The 20,825-nt window shown below is 44.3% G+C and overlaps 1 protein-coding gene across 1 annotated transcript in view; it reads right to left on the bottom strand.

The window, feature by feature from the left end:
- Lhfpl2 (LHFPL tetraspan subfamily member 2) overlaps positions 1-20,825 on the bottom strand; it is a 159,855-nt gene that overhangs the window by 65,140 nt on the left and 73,890 nt on the right. Inside the window, exon 2 of the mRNA XM_031360428.1 lies at positions 18,904-18,962. The gene's annotated coding sequence lies outside the window, so the exon portion shown is untranslated. The remainder of the gene's footprint in view (positions 1-18,903; positions 18,963-20,825) is intronic.

The following is a 20,825-nucleotide window of genomic DNA, read 5'->3' as shown; positions in this document are numbered from 1 at the left end:
AAGGTTTATCCTTAGCCAAGAAGCTATTTGTAATTGATACCTCCTGGGAGAGAGAAAATCAGTTTTCTCCAATGGACTAACACTGTGTGTACCAGCTCCGCTCTAAGGTAGGCCTCAGGCTCAGAAGTAGTCGGCCAACACAAAACACTCCATAGGTTTTGTCGCTGTTTGTTACTACTTTGTGTTTTCTATAGTTTTGTTTTCTTGTTGGTTTTCTTTTTTCTTTTTACTTTTTGAGAGAGAAAGACATGAAGTTGGGTGAGTAAGGAGTCAGGAGAGGACCTTGGAGGAGTTTGGGGAGGACCGAGACTATGATAAAAATATATTGTATGAAAAACTTTGTAAATAATTAAAAAACTAACATACAATGAATACAGGTGTATGCAGTGTTAGGTCACAAATGCAGTGTTTCTAACCCTAACCCTACCCTCTCAAGGCTCAGGGACTGAGGAAGAAGGGAGGGGGAAATTTTAAGACCCGAAGCTTAGGGAGGCCTGCAGTGCCTTCTGGGCACTGAGGGAGCACTGCGTTCGTGACCCCAGAGCATTGGCTGGCTACACAAGACCTGAGCAAGGTCAAGCTAGTCAACACTCCAAGATGGAGCAGGGCGGCCTCACGAGCCCCACCTCCTGGTTGAGGGCATCTGAGAAGGAGAGTCAGTTTTCTCTAAGGGTGTGGCGCTTAGGTTGACCTTGTTCCAGTAGATGGCCCCACACAGGAACATGTGTAGTCATATCAGACCTAGTGAGTTATTAAGAAAAAAAAGGGGATATGAACTTGGGAGTGGGTGGGGAAGAGGGGGTAGATTGAAGAGGATTTAGGGAGAAGGGTAAGATGGTGAAGGTGTCAAAACACATGGTATATGTATTGTGAAATTATCAAAGAATTCATGGAAATGTCCTTCTTAACGAGAACTAACAGATGCAATACAGTAGACCATCTGAGGGGAAAAAGTCAAGCTAGAGAAACACCCCCTCAGCCCCATCGCTCTATTATCTGCACGACCTTGGGCAAATCATTCAACCTCCCCACCTGTAACGGAACTTTCATTTCCGAAGCTAGACACAGCATCCTAGGCATGGTGCCCAGCACACGGAGCAGCTCTCAGCAAATGGCGCTATCTATCACAAGATTTTCGCAAACCTCACCACTGGTGTTTGCATAAGAACACAAGAGTCACCTGCATACAGGACCAGAACAGCCGTCTCCTTTCTCCTGGCACTTAAAGGTGGCGGTCTGCATGTCCTGTTTACACTGGCTGAGAGTTTCCCAGCGACAGAGCCGTTACACAGGCACATGTATTTGTTTAGTTCTCTGCAGTTGCCGCTCCCAAATGTCTGTGGATTGATCTATGTGGATCTCAGAAATGCGATCGTTAGCTGCCGGGCTGAAGAGGTCTCTCTTCTCTGTTTGTTTTTACTAGAAGTCAGGCCTCTGAACCTGTGGTTTGCTAACTTCCTTTCTAAGCACGGAACACTATTTATAAAACAGAATCTGACGAGCAAGTCCTGTTCTGAACATAAAAAGATGAAAGCAGAGCCGTACCAATTTAAAAGCAGGGGCTTGCAAAGAGGCCTCCTTTCCCCAAATTCATTTGCATGTACCCCTTAAACATGCCCCGGTGACCTGGAACATTCTGTAGAACATGCTCAGAAAAAAACACAGATTTAAATCTGTGACCCAACTTGAATCCCATGGCCTATAAACTCTACGCAGCTTTGCAATGGGAAGAATCCCTGCTTCACCAGTGACACAAAGCCAGAGACGCACAAAGCACAACACTCTACTTCCTAAACCTCGCCAACATGGCTGAGACGAGCAGATATAGTTTTTTCACTGACTACAGACTGAGTTATATCAAGGCCCACCAAGCACTCTAGGACCAGTGTTGAATGGCTATGCTACCTGTGTGTATGACATAAAATGTCATGACTATTAAGCTTATTGAGGAGTCCTATTCCACCGGCTGTCCCTTGTTGACTCTAAGTAATGGCACATAAACCGGGTCAATCCAACCTATCAAAAACTCACAACCTCCCCCCTCCCCCCAAAAAAATATTCAATAAAAATGCATTTCCTGGTGGAATAGGCACTCCTTATGACACTGGTGATATGTCTATACAGCTCGGCCTCCACACGTATAATGGAGATGAAAATCAGACAGTAGTTTAGACCAGGGAACAGAAAGCTACAGCAGCTGGGGCAAGTCATTACTCCAGAAAACACCAGGCCAGGAAGCAGGCCCCCCGCTCCTCGCTTAATTGCGGCTCGGCGGAAGCATGACAGGGGTTTAAGTGTGGGAACCTAAGAGGTAGAGGGCTTGTTCAGGGTGGTCTGAGGGAGACCAGCCAGGAGTGATGGGGCTGGAGCCAACAGACAAAATACCTAACCAATCCGGAGGCAAAGATTTCCTTCTCAGAAAAGGCTGCTCTTCCTCCCCAGGGACAGCTGGAGGACTCCCAGCCTGAGTCATTTGGAAGCAGATTTTACAAAGTGCTACAGGGGGATCCCAGGAGGGATCGTCTGGCCATGACAGAAGACGGAGATTCAAGACCAAGTGGGTCTTTTCCAGTTCCAACTCCCATGATTCCTGGATCCTTCTTGCTTCTTCCCAACTCACTCTAGACACGCTAGGTCTTAGGACAACTGCCAGGATCCTCTGGCTTGACTTCTTCCGGGCCTGGAGAGAACTGTAGGGGCCTCTGGCAGAGGAGACTCAGCTACAGCCTGGCTTCCATGTTAGTCAGCTCTACCTGGCCCCAGACCCCAAGAAAACCAGGAGAGGTCCTGCCCCAGGACAGTAGAGCACTGGTCCAGACTGTCATTAGCTAGGCCTGCCTACTCATCCATGCCCTCCCTTATCTCTCTCCACTTCGTTGGGTACTTACTGGAAACAGCCCTCCTGGAGACATCTGCTAATCAAATGTGTTCGTTAGGAGTCAGAACAATGAAGCCTGCTCTTGATGGGAACATTAGGAAAGTCTCATATCCTACAGTTGGACAGTGGGTGGGTCGGATGTCCGCTGAAATCTGATTATTGAACTGTAGGAATAAGCCATAAATGAGACTAGTCACCCTCACAGGTAGCTGTCAGTCCTTGGGAAGTCCCCCCTGCCTTTCCCAGGCAGTATGAGCTCAGCATCGCTGGGTCACTCATTCTGGGTTTAAGCATTTTTTTTCTTTTCTTTTCTTTTCTTTTTTTTTTTGCACATGCCAAACATATTATGCTCTTGTTAACTATTCACTAGTCTTAGATTTCTGGAAAACCCCTGTCTAGAAATTTAGTTTAAAAACAGAGAAGTCTAGAAAGTATCACATAAGATTTTTGAAATGTATTTTTTCCTTCTGTCTGGTTTCAGAACTCTTGGTGGGTATTAGTGCTTACGCTAGGGTATCCATTAACTGTGCACCAAGGTACCTTCAAGCCTTCGTGGCTGTAGACAGCAATGATTTATCATGATTCTCTGGATTGGCTGCTGGTCTTATCTGGACTTGCTTGGCCTCTACCATCAGGCGGGCCCACTGTGCTAGCCTGCCCATGGAAGCCACAGTCCTATATCCATTGGTGTTCTGTTTGTTGATATGCCTCATTCTGAGGTTAGGCCAGCTTCGTTTTACATAGAGGTCTCAGCTACATTTCAAGAGGGCAGAAGTAGAGATCACCAATGCCATTAAGACTGAGACTCTGAAATTCATACAACACTTGCATTACATCGTATCCATGAAGTCATGAGACGGGCCCAGGCTCAAGGGTCAGGGACATAAGGAATGTTCCCTGAGAGACAGGAAGAGATTGAAAAGACTCTGTGGCCATTTTAAATCAACCCATGGCAGTATTCCCCAACTGTGTCCAAATGACATGAGTTACAGGATGTGGCCAATGTCCCCCTGAGACCAAGGGAATCTCAGGCCAAAAACTGAGTCCTGTATATGATGCTTAAAGAGACACCACATACATGCTGCACTCTCTGCACAATTCTGCAATAAAAAAGCAATCCTGTCACTCTGTTCAGTCATTAACAGATATGCTCATAGAAGCAGAGAAAGACTTTTGCCTGGAGTACCATTTTGGAAAGCTTGGCCAGGAATTCTATACTTTTAGAGCAGTTCTAGTTTAGCTGACTTGGTCTTGCTCTCTTATGAAACATCTTCAAAATCACTTATGTGTCTAAAGTACTTGTAACTCAAGGAGGAGACCCAGAACCGGGCAAATCTTCAACTGGAATTCTCCACCCTGATCACCACACAGTTCTCTTGGGTACTTAGACACAAAGAAAAAATGTCCCTAAATTTGATTAGGGCTCAGCTTTTCGGTTTTTTTTTTTTTCAAGACAGGGTTTCTCTGTATAACTCACTCTGTAGACCAGGCTGGCCTCGAACTCAGAAATCCACCTGCCTCTGCCTCCCAAGTGTTAGGATTAAAGGCGTGTGTCACCACTGCCTGGCTCCTAAATTTAAATACACAAAGATTCAAGGTCTTTTCTTTTAGGTATAATATGTCTGAATACTAGTAGAAGTATTGACTCTTGGACAATGAATATTAAAATTCACTGTGGTTAAGTTTCTAAGTTTAAAAATCCAGTGACAATCATACAACCCACAGTAGAACAGGAACCCAGTGACAGTGTTTCCAAGTGGCTAGGCAGCCACTAAGGACCACTGGATTTCCTACCAACCTGTTATCTGCCAGCCTGTATCTCCCATACACTTTGCCTCCCAACTGAAAAGAAAATTCTTGCCCACCCTCAGAACCAGGTTTCTCGATTGGTTCTTTTCAATAACCACCATGCTGTTGAAAGAAACAACTACTAGGCTGGTCATGAGACCACGGTAGAGGACTACGTTAAGTCAAGATCTGGGTCATGATTACAAGAGCACTCAAGACCAGAACACTGAAGGGCAGTTACCTCAAATTCAAGGGCCACATTCCTGTGCACGGGGAAGGCTGTCTGTACACAGCCAAAAAGCATACTGAATTATTGGGTGCCAAACCCACGGCTGAGGCAGCACCCTGTTTACTTTGGCGTTCACTCTTATATTGGAGAGAGTAACTGAGAACAGCGCAGAGGAGGGACCTCGTCTCATCTGGCTGCTGGAGCAATTTATTACAATGAACTATTCTCATTCATTTACTAACTGACAGTGATTCACTGAAAGACGCAGGAGTCAGCAGTCAAGTTACTCAACCGCACAGGGCATTTTCAGATTTATTTAGTTTTGGTATAAAATATTAAGTCTTTTTATGTTGTGAAATCATCATGGAAACATATCCCAAATTGCAATTTCAAAATCTGGAATAAAAGTGAATCTAGAGAGGACCGGGGAATTCCAGGGAGTGGGGGAGGGGGCGAGGTGCACTCTACAAATGATACAAGAGGAAGCAGGGACTGACTCCTGGGAGGGGAAGCCCCGAGCACACTGGCAGGGGCTAGGAAATGAACAAGGTGTCTCCATGTTCCGCAGCAGCCTCTTGAGAGCCTTTGTGAGACTGGACAAAGGCAAAATCTTTCGTGCAGTGTTTTGTTTGTTGTGGTTCTTGGACAGAACCTGGGGACTAGTGCATGCTAAGCAAGCCCTCTGCCACTGGGCTAGATCCCCAGACCTTATGGGTGGTTTTCATCTGTGTAGCAGGAGTTCCATCAGCCAAAGTGTTGGCGTGATGGGACTTGACCTACCATCCTCTGAGGATCTGAAAAAGCATCAGAAGGTTCAACTCCTGCTCCTCATCATTTTGAGCAATGGCCCCACAGCCCAGACACCACACATTGAGTTTCTAACCCTAAGGTAGTTAGCTATTCTGTCAGATAGGAATGGATGTAACCCCTTGATGAAAGGAGCTGAGCTGGGTAGTGAAGTATGAGGAAGCTTGGATATCAATGTATGATTCTGCTCCCTTCCCCAATCCACACATATGAGATTCTAAGAGCAGGCATGAACCACAAGCATGGCCAATGGCGCCACATCAAGGGTGAGTGAGAGGCAGCTACTGTCGAGGCGTTAAGAAAAATCAGCAGTTAATCCTATATGCTATTAAACATGGCTGAATATGGGGCTGGAGAGATGGCTCAGCCATTAAAATTGCTCTTGCTGAGGACTCCAGTTCGGTTCCTAGCACCTGTATCAGCTGGTTCACGGCAGCTTGTAATTCCAGTCTCACGGGACCTAACAGCTTCTTCCGGTTCCTTCCCACATGTGGTATTTATAAACTCATGCAAGGTAACATACATACACTAAATTATTTTAAATATACACCTTTAAATATAGAGAAATACTAACAAAATACCAAACAGCTGAGACTTGGAGAGACAGAACTCACAGGGGAAACGGACACTAGAATAGTCTATATGTAATGCTGACCACCTTCATGATCATGCCTTCGAGGAAGGCACCCACAGCCACACAGATCACTTACCAACCACCAGGTACAAAGCCTGAGTACCAGAAGGTTTCACCAGAAACCTGAAACGGGCGTGCTAAGCACCGTCACCACCATGTACCTAAGTTGTCACAACAAGAACAGAAGGTTTGTCGGAGACTTGGCTTATCAGTCAACACCAACAGTTCAGGCATAGGCAGTATGCATATTTACGCAGACATGTGCATAGGAGAGAGGATGGAGAGGGACCTGGTACTCAGGACACTCAAAACTGACTTCACCTGCCTCCCTACAACTCCTGGTGAAGTCTCTCCAAACCACTGCTTCTTGGTCCTAGGCTGAGCTTCTCTCCTCTTCATCTGCCTCTACTCATCTCTGCCTGCCATCCTCTGGCAAAATCTTCAAGGCCCAATTTGTATGCCACGGGTCTGGGGTGCCTTCCTCAGCCAGTGAGAGGTCATTCTTTTCTCCTGTGTTTCCACTGTGATTGGTGTAACACAGTGACATCTTAACTCAGTGACCCTTGGCTAAACCAGGAAGTCGTAGTCCATAAACAAAGACACAGCCCCAGGGTTTAGCCATCAGACTAAAAAGACTAGATCTCTCCACCCTCAGTCTTTCCCTTATCCTCTAAATTACAGGAAGGAATCGGCTGACAGGCTACAGAGAGACTTCTCCATTAAGATGCATCTGAAAGGCCTGTACAAGAGTATAACAGCACAGAGGATCTCTTTGGAGGCCATGCTCACAGCACTGGACTCTACCTTCTCGGCTTCCCTAGGAAATCCCCCAAGTAAGTTTGCGTTCAGATTTGGCTGGCTACACATTTCCGATAGATTTTTGTTTTCTTCCTGATCTGAGTACTTGGGAAAATGTTGTAATTTCCGTGTGGGCCTCATTATATCTCTGAAGGCTGATTAGGGTTGAGGAAATGCCCAACCCCCAATGAGCCTGCCCTCCAGAGGCTCTGTGTGTTAGTCTCTGCTGGGTCCCTTGTGCTACTGAGGCACCATCATTGGGAAATGGCTGAGTCTCCCCACAGCATCCTTCCCCACTTCAGGACAAGCAGACTTTGAATTAAGGAACTCAAGAAGGCAGCCTGTAGGATGGCGGCCTTGAGGCATAGAAAATAATCCCATTCATGAAAACTGCCATGCCATGTCCCCATGGAGGGACCTTTCTGTATGACTGTTACAATGATCCTGACAGCCTTGGGAAGAGAGCGGAGATGTTTCAAATCTCCACGAATGAACTTGTTATGTGTGTTCAAAAACAGACTGGATTTCAGGGGCTGTTTCCAACTTCATGGTATTAAATTTCCACTTATTCTTTCCAGCACCATATTTCCATTAAGCCCTTTGAAAAAAATACAAAAACCTTCACCCTGGGGAAGAATATGTTGCTATCTTAATAAAGTCTTCCAATCCTTAGGAGACAAGTCACCATATTTTCATTCTCAAAATTATTAATTTTATTCCCTCAAAGAATCTTATGAAAATATTTGTATTTCTTGCCTGAGATCCCTGGGAGGTAAATTAAAAAAAACTAGCTAATAAGGGATAATTCCAGTATGACCAAAACAATACATGCTGGAATATGGAAATAATTAAGATCCAAAGAAAAGAATGCTAAGGCCTTAAGGCAAAAGCCCTAACCAGAAAACGCTGGGAGGGGCTCTTTCCTTACTAATGTGCGCCAGATAGAAGTCGGGGTGTGTTCCGTTTTAAACTAAGTAAGTTGCTTTTAAAAAATTCAAGTTTCTATAAATGGTAAATTAGTAATTTAGGATTTGTTTTATATGAAGATTTTGTAAATAGGGCCCCGGGGCAGGGTGACTCAGTCTATGAAGTACTTGCCACTCAGCATGAAGACCTGAGTCTGATCTGATTCCCAGTGCTCAAATACAAAGCTGGCTGTGTCAGAATGCGCCTATAAGCCTAGCAACGAGGAAACATAGACAGAGAACCGTTGAAGAGTACCAGCCGAGTCAGCAAACTCAATGAGAAACCCTGTCTCAAAAAAAAAAGTAGAAAAAAGATCAGAGAGATATCCATCACCAAACCATCTTCCATGTTGTGCATATACATACACACAACAAATCCACAGATTCCATTGAAACAGCACACCTTGCAAAATTCCAACTTTAATACATTTTTATGACACCTGATTTACCTGTTTTGTTAGAATGCATTTAATTAGGAAAACATATTTTCATTCATTCACTCTGGAAATGAAGCAGGCTGGAGAAATGGGATTACAGGTAGAGAGGAGAAGGTACATTTGAGGGCACGGTGCATTAGAAAGGGCAGTGGAACACTGGGAGGACAGACAGACAGACAGTTGGCTTTCTAGGTCTGGCATCTGGAAGAGAGATTTGGTGTGGGGAGAGCCAGTCTGTAGGTGGGCTACTTCAGAGAGTGGAAGTGACTGTGGAGAGAAGGGGACACAACTACCTAGAAACAATGAGTAAGGAGTAAGGAAATTACTTAAGCAGACTGAAGACAGACGTCGGAGGAAAGCAGGTAAGTGCTTAGAGAGTCTATGAACACTTCCTTAGAGAGATAACATGTCATATGTATTCAGTTACATCCCATCTTCCTTAGAAACAGAAAAGGCTATAAATATAGGACAGACGACAGGAGTTGGGGTCTGTGTGATGGGCCAGGACAGGGATGCTTCCTGGGTAGGGCTGACCTTCTAAATGCTAACAGCTACAACCAAGAACTTCTACTCTGACCTCTTTATCCTGTCCACACTAGAGTTCTCCAAATACGGGACAATTTTATACACAATTAACAATTACTGAGCAGACCATGTATGCAAAGCTATACATTCTAGGAAAATGTGATAAGGTCATGTCACAGTTGTCACTATCAAACATGACAACTGCACATTGCTGAAAAAACACGAACCATTTACAAAAGAGAAAATACAAGTTGTTAATCAGTTCATGAAAATCAAACAAAACATCGACGTCACTAGAAATAAAAAAAAAAAGTAAAAGTAAAAGTTTGCAAGAGGATGGAAATTGTAACCCAGAAGCCACGTGACAGAAAGGGACATGCATTAATGGTGGCCACCATCTCTACTCTTATCATCCCCCATGCTCCCTTCCATCTGTTACCCAATCAGAGGTTGCTAAGTATGGCTTATGGGCCAGACCTAGCTCCTGCCTATTTTGAACATGGTTTATTGAAAACACACAGGTGCAAAAATTAAAATAAAATAGGATTCCTTCCTTCTATCCAATGTCTTGTTGATAAGTGTATCGTAAAACAAACCCTATTTTATACTACCAAGGCCTAGCTTTCCTGGAAACATCTTTATAACTGAACAATTCTATTTTAGAAAGGATATTCAAAGTTTATAATTAAGGGTTATACGGGAAGAATTATTGCAAATGTCAAAATGGAGTTCAAAGTGATTTAAATCTATAGGACGAAATAGTAAACTAATAAAATGTCTTTTTTCTAAATGAGGAACTTTTTGTGATGGGGAGAAACACTAACACTGTAAAAAAAAAAAAAAAGAAAAAAAAAAAGGAATCAATTGTAAGGTTGTATGCAGACCAAAGGCTCAACTGTGAGGCTGCCTCAGGAAGGGTTCCTACTGCTAAGATGCAATACCATGGTCAAGAGCAACTTGGGGAGAAACAGGCTTGGTCTGGCTTACACTTCCACATTGTAGTCCATCACTGATGGAAGGCAGGACAGGAACTCAAACAGGGTAGGAACCTGGAGGCAGGAGCTGATGCAGAGGCCATAAAGGAGTGCTGCTCATGGCTTGCTGCTCATGGCTTGCCTAGCCTGCTTTATATAGAACCCAGGATCACTAGCCCAGGGATATCCCCACCCAGAGTGGGCTAGGCCCTCCGCCATCAATCACCAATTAAGAAAAGGCCCCACCCCTCAGCCCCATCTTATGGAAGTATGGCCCCGATGACTTGTGTCAGACTGACAAAAAAGTTAATCAACACAGTGACAAAGAGACTGTTGAAGAAGGGACATTAGGAATGGAGAGGTGGCTTGGTAGTTTAGGAGAGCTCTCTGCTCATTAGAGCACCCGAGTTTGGTCCCCTGTGCACTGAATACAACTCCAGCTCCAAGGGATCTGACACCCTCTTCTGTGGATCACAGTGGGCACTGCATTCATGCACACACACACACACACACACACACACACACACACACACACACACACATACACATACATATATATATATATATATACATACATATATATATCCACACATATGCACACACAACTAAAAATCAAAATAAAACATTTAAAAGAAGAGATAATCTTAGGAACTCAGCCATTAGCAGCAACCCCTAAAAAATCAGGTGATTTTCTTACCTTGCATGCTTTTACTTTACTGCATGAACACAGGTTATCTGGAAAGCTGGGGAGGGACACATGCCAGCTGAGATACTACTGCAGCAGTAACAGTGTAAGGTTGCTGCCTGGCTTTAAGAGTGTACCTCAGTGTTCTGTGGCACCAAAGGACACTGACAGGTGACCCTCGGGCAGGTTAAATCTATCTTTACCTTGAGATGTAGAAATGGTGTAAAAATGCACCACCCTACACAGAAAAATCACAGTAACTAGAGAATATCCGTGTGGGGTTTGCTATGTGATTTTCTCTGCAGTGCCCCCTTAGCAAATGCTTACTAATGTCCAGATGGAGCCTTCAAACTACCTGACAGAGGTGAGTCTGACTCAATAGTGAGGAGCCTATGAAACCATGTGACCACCACTCCACAGCTTTCCTAATTCACTGGTGCTCCATAAATATTAAGAGGAAACTGACTGGGCTTCACCCTAGTGGGCCAGCAACCACCCAGTGTGAGTGTAAACTGTATCCTGAGTTTCACAAGCAGCGAGGGGACCAGTGCTTTGAGAGGAATCACACTGGATTCCAAACATGGAGAGCTGAGACAACCTGAGCAGGGGTTAATTTTAGACTGCAAGACTTGGATGCTGGGCACACTTTGGCAGCATATAGAATAACTTGCATCAAAATCAGATAAAACTAACAATGCACCCAAGACTGCCAATTGGCCTGAAGAGCTTTTCCTAGAGTGTCTGACTCCCTTGCGTTTGACACATGGTGAGTGGCTGGCCTGTGGCTTGGGGAACCCTCATGCTGGACCTATCTGGAAAGACAGTACCAGTGAATGATTAGTGGTTTATCCAGCATGGAGCCCCAGGGAGCGAAAGATTATAAAAATTTTACCATGGTGATGGAGCTGGCTCAAATGAAGATGCAGGTGAGATCAATACTTAATTCAGGAGAAGTCAGTTTCACTTAGGAAACCATGACACATTCTCAAAGAGCAGGGAGGGGATCTATGGGGTGGAATCTAGGAACTTCTGATGCACACTATTGCACTTTGTAGTGGTGAATGGGGATTGCTGTGGTTTGGTATAAAAACATGATTTCTTCAGAGAAAAAGAAATACAAGTGTATACAGATACTCTATCCTATACTGTGCCTTTCTAGTCCGTGGCCACGAAATAAGAATCTGGCCATGCTAACTCAGTTCATATAAAGTCATTCATATGTTTTACAGTCACTCTGAGGATGCTTCTATACTGTCCCTGCGCATATTCGCTCAGCTCAGTCTGGTTATTTCCTTCTGCTACGGTTTGGCTCTAAAGTGCCCCTAACAGGCTTGTGGTGTGAGTGCCTGGTCCTCAGCGGACAGCACCACCCAGAAGGCTACAGAGTCATTAGGAGGTGGCGTCCAGTAAAGGGAGCTCAGTAAAGGTGGTCCTCTGAAGGACATACCTGGCCTGGGTTCCAGCCTGCTCTCTGTCTTGTTTTCCATGCTGTGGACGAGCTTCTGCCCCACACTTCTGTCCAGTCTTCCCCACTACACTGACTGAAATCTCTGAAATCAGGAGCCTTTGCTCCTGTAGGTTGGTCCTGTCAAGTGTTTTGGTTAGAATGATGGAAGGTAACTAACATGGTTTCCCTTCACAGAGCGACTGAAAAAGTCCATGATTCGAAGTAAAACACTTTCTAGGGCGATGTGATGGCACATGATTTTAATCCCAGCACTTTGGGAGGCAGAGGCAGGTGGATCTCTTTGAGTTTGAGGCCAGCCTGGTCTACATAGCATTTCTAGGCCAGCCAGCACTACATAAAACCCTGTGTCAAAAGGGGGGGGAGGGGGAGGGAGAGGGAGAGGGAGAGGGAGAGGGAGAGAAAGGTAGGTAAAGGGCTAGATGGAAGGATGGACAGGTTTCCAGCAGTGATCATGAGGTATGGTTCTTCATGTAGGTGAATGGCAGCAAAAGTATCATTTATCAGACAGTGATATATATATGTGTGTGTGTGTGTGTGTGTGTGTGTACACGTATATATATGAATTCAATATTTAACCACATTGAAACCATTCTTTGTTATCTTTTGTTAATGCCCACAGCATCCCTGTGAATAATTCCATCAGGTTAAGGGTAAAATCCCCTAAGAAGACTTCATTAGATGGAGACTCAGAGCACAGAGGATGGGCACCCTGTGATGGCAAGAAGCTGAGTTCCTGTCATTGTCACATAGGGTTCCCTTTAAGCCTCCAGCTTCACCCCTTCTCAGAGCATACCGTTCCTATTCCTCATAAGATCTGAGGTCAAATGATGAGGTTTCTTTTAACATCTGTCCACTGTGCTGTGGGGCAGTGGACTGTGCCGGGAAACTTGGTAAGGTCGAGTGGGTTCAGAAACCCTGCTACCCTGATACTTAAGGATGCTAGGTTCCTGTCCTATAACTCACCCCATGGTGAGGATTGTGAAAATCAGTTATGGAGGGGCAGCCTCCACATGTGGATCAGGCATCCCTAACATCTCAGACCAAACCAATAGAAAGCATCCACCTTTAAACCCCAGCCCACCCCAAAATATATGTAAGACCCTGTGCACAAGGAATGAGGAGCAAGAGTTATTTCATCAGAGATTGGCTGAGAGCATCTGTCATAAAAGAGTGGTGACACTTTGGGGGAAGAGAGTTATCTCATAAAGCTTTCATTGCTGGAGGCTGCTCAAGCCTGCTGAGGTCCCTTCCCAAGCAGCGGACCTGACCTTGGCTCCTAGCCTCCCCATAGCATCCCACCATGTGGCACCAGACTCTGGAGTAGCAGTTCTGGTTGCTGAAGAGACCTGACAGCTAACCTAGGTCTGACTCCCCCTCTCTGCTCACGCCACCATCTCCCTGGGAGCATCCTCCTGCTCCAGAGATGATCCGACTCCTGCTCACCTTCAGAGACCCTGCCAGGCCAGAGCCCTGCCGATCTCCACAGCTAGTGTCCAGTACACAGATGGACACTGCACTTGAAGTGTTAAGGCAACCCACCTCTCCTAATGCCACACCCCATCTCTGCTCCTATCTCCAGCTGACCCACCAACTCTTGCTTCTCTAGCCTGTGGCTCATCGGTTAGCTGAGGCCCTGCCCACCCTGCTTGTCCTCTCTCCCTTTCTAGCCATGGGTATCTCTTTGCCTGTTTTCTTGCCTTCTGGATTTGACTCCAACAACTGATACTCCTATTAGCATTTCATCTACACAAAGACACCATGGCTTTCAGCCAGATACCTAGTGCTCAACTTCTCTGCTGGAGAGAACCTTCATGGTTTCTCCAGTTTTAAGTGGATGACTCTCTCAAACTTGGAGTCTAGGGCTGGGGACACAGCTCCTTTAGTTTCTGCTTCACATGCATGACACCCTGGATCTGATTCTTCAGCATCTCAAAACACACAAAATAAAACTCTCTTATGATCTGGAACTCACATTAAGCCCACACTCACCCCTCCACTTCCCAGCATTCACTGAGCACACATTACATATCAGGCACCAATGTTGGGTGCCTTATTGTACTGATGTCACACCTCTCCATCCAACAGATAGTCATCAAGCACCTAGTCACTGGGGACATCCCCAAAGGCTCAAACCTTCCTCTTAAAAGTTATAGTTTATTGAGGAAAGCTACATTTCATTGACAGAAGGGGAGAGTCCTTAAGAGACTTTTGTAGCCTGAGGTCCTTAAAAGAAACAAAACCAACAAAAGCAAGTGGTTATCTCAAAGTTAACTAAAGTGTGTGTGGGAGCCTACTGGAGATATGGCTGAGCAGTTAAAAGCACTGGCTGCTCTTCTAGAGGACCCAGATTTGATCCCCAGCACCCACACAGTGGCTCAAAAATGTCTGTAACTCCAGTTCTAGGAGCCCTAATGCCCACTTCCAGCCTCCTTGGGTACCAGGCACATGCATGGTCCACAGACCTACACGAAGTAAAAAAATAAATAAATACATAAAAATAATCAAAAGAGAAATCAGAACTCTAAAACATCTATGCATTTCGTGATTTTGATGGTCTTCCTCAAGCCATGAAGATGACTTATTATCATAAAAATGATATATTTGGTTCAACTCACAGTAAAGGAAGGAAGCTGTCACACTCTCACCAAATAAACCCTTCTCTACTCCCAGACTGATCACGGAAAGGAGTTCTACACTGAGCGACTGGAAGTTTAGAACATCGCGAACAGAGCAGCTAAGGTACACAGGAGAAACCACCTTTCCAGCTATGGAAGCGTTTGTCATGAAATTCCCAGTTGAGAAGCTAGATCCCCTCACCCAAGTTGTTCTAAAGGTGCTGAAAGGTTTCCCAGTAAGGGAACCTGTGCTAGCTTTTTAAATGATGGACATTGAATAGTTAAAAACTCAGTGCCTTTGTGGCACTTTGTGGCTCGGCCCCTGTGGGGAGACGTGGCTACCACTCCAGCCGGCACCAGGCTGAGCTTTTTCACCTGGCTGGTCCACTTGGTTCCAACCTAGAAGAAAACCCAGGAAGGCCAAGTCTCCCTGCACCGACTCCAGAGACGGCGGGCCATGTGATTACTCTCCACCAATCCAGATTACCTTCCCTGGTCCAAGGGAACACAACCTAGTACCACAGGCAGCCCAGAAAGCCAGACTCACACTCAAGGGGACTTTAAACGGTGGTCACTTTTCAGTAATGACACTTTCTCCTTCCTGTGCTGTGTGGTAGTTATGAGCATAGTTCTGAAGATTCCCTAGGTGTTATTTCTCTATACCCTACTAGGCATACATACAGTTGTTCCAAACTGCCTTCCTAGCAGCCCGAGACACAGGGAAAGCCAGACAAGGTGTCAAGAACCCGGCCAAAGTTACACCTAATTATAAGAAGAAATTCAAGCCCAGAAAGTCTTTTTTTTTTTTTCTTAAGGGCTGCCAATAGAAGTCCTCTGATGCTAACCACATACTTGAACTTGCCCTCTTTAAAGCCTTCCCACAATTCCCGCAGGGCAGAGAGCAGAGCAGAGCAGGGACACCTTGCCTTCTCTACCAAGGAGGTATGGGAGGGAAGACATTTGTCCAAAGAGTGTCAGTGAGAGCCTGAGACAATCAGATCTCAGCCTGTACACCCAAGCAATCCTCCACAGTATCTGGTGTCAGAGAGCCAGAAAGGGGACACTGGTTGACGGTTTTGATACACACGCCTCTGTCTTTCTTTCCCTCAACCACCCAAACCAGGAAAGTAAGAAGCCACCCCCAAGAATAGCGGTGGAGTACAGGTGGAGTACAGAAACCTGCCTTGGACACAGAGCCACATGGCCCCTCTGCTGGGATCCCAGCACATGTGTGTCAGCGCAGGGGATTTATGTTGAGGACAGTTGATGCCCAGATTGCCTCAAACTACAACTGTTCTTTCTGCTCAAGAGAAGCCTGCTACCATGTAGAGAGAATGTATGTAACAGGAAGTAGGACCACAATTCAGACATCCGTAGTTCCATCTGACCTGATCAAGTTGGCATTGCTAGTCTCAGCTAAATCCCCAACTAAAACTAGCATAAAGGACACAGAGAGGGCTGGTTTTATGGGGCTTTTATAGGGGATCAATCACAAGGCCAAACATGACTTGGCTCCTCAAGGCACTGCAAAATGGAACTGGCTTCTCCCCAGAGCAGGATTAAACAAGCCAGCCCGGCAGTGATCCAGGGTGACATCCCACAACGAGGAAACTGAACCACCAAAAGAACACATGGAAAATGTAGGGCCCTTAGCCTGGGTTTTCACATGACTCCCAGCGTGGTGGGTAGCGTGGTCTGGCTCCCGTTCCTGGGAACATAAGCAGATGGTTCCTCTGAAGAGAGTGAAAACACTGGTTACTCATAGCACAGGCCCCTTCCTGTTGAGAGTTATCTTCCCCAGATGATATGAACAAACACAGGCCTCACTGCTAACCCCCACACGACCCCATCACCTGGCTCACAGGCACCTGACATTCCAGATCTAAAATGGTATCACTAGCCAAATTCTAAACAAGGTTTATGATCACCCAGTTCAAAAAGTTCTATGCAGTAAGTCAGTGTCTCTGTCTCTCTGTTTTTTTGTTTTTGTTTGTTTGTTTGTTTGTTTTTCGAGACAGAGTTTCTCTGTGTAGCCCTGGCTGTCCTGGAACTCACTCTGTAGACCAGGCTGGCCTCGAACCCAGAAATCCGCCTGCCTCTGCCTCCTAAGTGCTGGGATTAAAGACGTGTGCCACCACTGCCTGGTGCAGTAAGTCTCTTTAACATACAGGAAAGAGTGCCAGGCAAGGTGCCAAGAACTCAAAGTTACACATCTAATTATAAGTAGGAGTTAAGCCCGGAAAGTACATACACATACACACACACACACACACACACACACACACACACACACACACACACACGTGTTATGTGTATGTATGTGCATTCATATGCTTGCATATATAACACTCATATGTACCTATGTATGTATGCCATACATATACGCATATATATATATTTTTGAGACAGGCTCTTAAGTAGGCCAGGCTAGCCTCTTAACTCATTGTAGTCAAGGATGACCTTGAACTTTTTATTTTTCCTGCCTCCACCTATAATTACAGGTATCTACTGTGTTTGGTTAAATAATTTTATTAATAGAAAAATCAGCTTCCCCCATGGTCACTAAATAAATATGGAACAAATATTTAAAGATTAGCAGTTTGATAAGGTGCAAACATTTACCCTGCCCAGGACACCATCTGTTTCAAGCCAGCCCTTCCTTTCCTGTGAGAAGGTTGCCGCTCTAATCATTTTATAACTCACAAGCGTTTGTGATTCTCATTAAAAAGAGTCCAAGTCTCCCAACAGCGCTGTTGCTAGAGCCTAGTAATGCTTGAGAAGTCAGTAGCAGAAGATGGAACACAGGAAAGATATGTTCTTTTTCAAAACCTGTAAACCAAAATGATGGCTTTTCTACAAAGAGGATGATCTTTGTAGGCATGCCCTGCATAAACCCTCTGCATGCAGCAGGTACCATTGGGCAGTCATCAGGTGGACTAGAACCTAACTGGACTCTGGCTCTTTTGATCTAAGCTCACTGCCAAGGTTGTTAACACTCACAGGGCCCTGAGAGGACAGAGGTGACCAGGTCTCTCTCTTTTGAGAAACAGAACTGGATCGATGTTTAGTGACAGATATTCAACTCCCTTGATTTTCCTAAATGCAGGCTGCAGAGGATTATCCAACTCCTGCTACTCATCTTTTCAAAAGGTGACCTTTGTAAATTAAAATGCACTCAACCATTAATCACCTGTGCCTGAATCGTTTCCAACTTTCTTTCTGGCAATCCCTCTGTATGAGTGATCATCAAGCAATAAATCTGGGTTATTTAAATTGGCCATGTCTACTTCCCTATTCTGAGAGAAATAATACAGGACTTAACATGGTCTACAGAGAGGCTAAAAGGGGAAGACTATTCCATAATGCAGAGCTCTGCAATCAATTGTTCCTGAGCAGCAATAGAACAAAGCAGATCAGAACTGAAGAAAAAAATTAGAGTATTAAGCTCAATGCTGTTTATTCCGACATTAGTATGAACTCTTTGTGATAATAATTGATGTTACCCAATTGGTGGTACATTGAGTCTTTCATACTAGGGCCAAGTATAAAAATGGCCTCCGTAGGTTCATATGTTTTAATGCTTGGTTCCTAGTTGGTGGAACTGTTTGGGAAGGATTAGGAGGTGTGGCCTTGTAGTGTTACTATGACCTGGCTTTGAGGTTTTAAAGATCACACCAAGCCCCATTCTCTCTCTGCCTCCTACTTGCAGATGAGAATGTGAGCTCTCAGTTGTTCCTGCAGCCATGTCTTTACCTCACCACCATGGGCTCTAACTCTCTGAAACTGTAAGCCAATTAAAAATCTTTCTTTCATAAGTGACCTTGGTCATGGTATTTTATCACAGCAATAGAAATGTAACTGAGATACCAGTCAAGGTCCCAAAATGTAAAACGCTATCCTTTTTCAAAAATGCTTCCAACAATAACATCATCAAGCCAGACACAATGGCCCCCACCTGTCATCCCAGCATACAGAGGGCTGGGGCAAGAGGATTGCTGTGAGTTTCAAGACTACACAGGCTATATAACAAGACCCTGACTTGAAAACCAAACAAACAAGACAAAGAGAAGCAAACAATGAGGACCTGTGATTACACTTACCTATTTATCTCCGCAGCAATGCTGAGAAGTCTCAATGAACAACTTCAGAAAAGCACCACCTAAAGAGACAAACAGAACCAATTGAGCAAAACATTAGACATTTGTTTACAGGAACAAGAAAACTATCATGAAATTTTATATCTCATTGAAATGTGTGATGTTTTTCTTCAAATACTGGTCTCCACATCAACGATGCAACTTGACTTAGAGCACAGCTACTTCATCAAAGGAAGAGTAAAGCACTAATCCAAGGTCCAACCCACAGATGGGGAGGGGGCAGTGGGGAATGAAGTGCAGTCCACTGTGTACTGATTCACATCCCCCTTCCCTTCTCCTCACAAAAGGACCAACTTCAAAATGCATGTGCATAGAAGACCACTTTATATATTAAGACAAGGCAGTTGTGTCTTAGTCAGGTTTCTATTCCTGCACAAACATCATGACCAAGAAGTAAGTTGGGAAGGAAAATGTTTATTCATCTTACACTTCCCACACTGCTGTTAATCACCAGAGGAAGTCAGGACTGAAACTCAAACAGGACAGGAAGCAGGAGCTGATGCAGAGGCCATGGAGGGATGTTCCTTATTGGCTTGCTTCCCCTGGCTTGCTCAGTCTGCTCTCTTATAGAACCCAAGACTACTAGCCCAGAAATGGTACCACCCACAAGCCCACCCCCACCCCATCACTAATTGAGAAAATGCCCCACAGCTGGGTCTCATGGAGGCACTTCCCCAACTGAAGCTCCTTTCTCTGTGATAACTCCAACTTGTGTCAAGTTGACACAAAACCAGTCAGTACAGCAGTTTAGAAATAAACTAAGGACTATGAAATTGTGAGGTACCTATCTTAATCAGCTACTATAACTTATTTTAAAGCTAAATTCACAAGTGTATTTTTTAAAAACTAGGAAAAGGAAAAAAAATGAACACTAAAACCATAACAACAAAAACACTGGGAGGAATTGTCCAGATTCAGAAATCAAGCATTTCTTCTAGTCATTTCAATATCTTTTAGGTAACCTTTAGAAAAGGATGTGCCTAGAAACACACTCAGAACACACAGATCCACAAATATCTGTTTAGCAGTTCATGGAAACATTAAATATAAATGGAACAATTTTTTTAAAAATAAAGTGTCATAGACCATATACCTTGAAAGTATATTATAACTCTTATATTGTTACCATATTATAACCTCCCCAGCCAACCATGGCCACTAACAAATGAGGAGTCTGTTGTTAAAGGAGAGAGCTTTCTTGGATCACATAGACCCAGGGTTAAGGAATTATGTCCTGGCATGTATGGTTTTATTCTTGAAAGTTTCTTTTCTACTTTGCAGAGCACATGCATTATATCCCTTGATAGAAACCCGACACTTTTTAATGCAAAATCCTGTAAAATCAAATGGCTAGCATGCAACATTAACCTCTTCTCTTTGCATATTTAAAAGTTATTTCTTTATGGAGAACTAAATAAAGCTATGAAGGACTATAATATAGTACGAAAATAAATATTTAGAAATTAAGAATTTAGAGTTCAAGAAGTATTAATATACAGCTACTTATGAAGAAATATACTAAATTCCATGAATTGAACCAAATATTTAACAACCTCAACTGTATCACTAAACAGGGAAACAGGAAGTCCATATGCCCATATTCTATAATCAAACTTTCAGATGGTGCTGACAATGAATATCTATACTAGTGAGCTATAAATACCCATGCTCATATCCTGAAGTAGACTGCTATCATAGCACCTATGCTTACCCAAAGTGTTCCTGAGACTCAAGAGCCAGCAGTGACTCAAAGGCCTTTTTCTCTTAAAAAGATAAAATCATTTTAGCAGGCTAGAAAACTGATTCAGCAGTTAGCACACTGATTGCTCTTCTCACGGATCATGGTTTGGTTTCCAGCACTCACA

The sequence above is a fragment of the Mastomys coucha genome, unplaced genomic scaffold (assembly GCF_008632895.1).
Source record: "Mastomys coucha isolate ucsf_1 unplaced genomic scaffold, UCSF_Mcou_1 pScaffold8, whole genome shotgun sequence".
NCBI lineage: Eukaryota > Metazoa > Chordata > Mammalia > Rodentia > Muridae > Mastomys > Mastomys coucha.
Note: the sequence above shows the minus strand (reverse complement) of the source record. Positions and strands in the feature narration are given on the sequence as shown.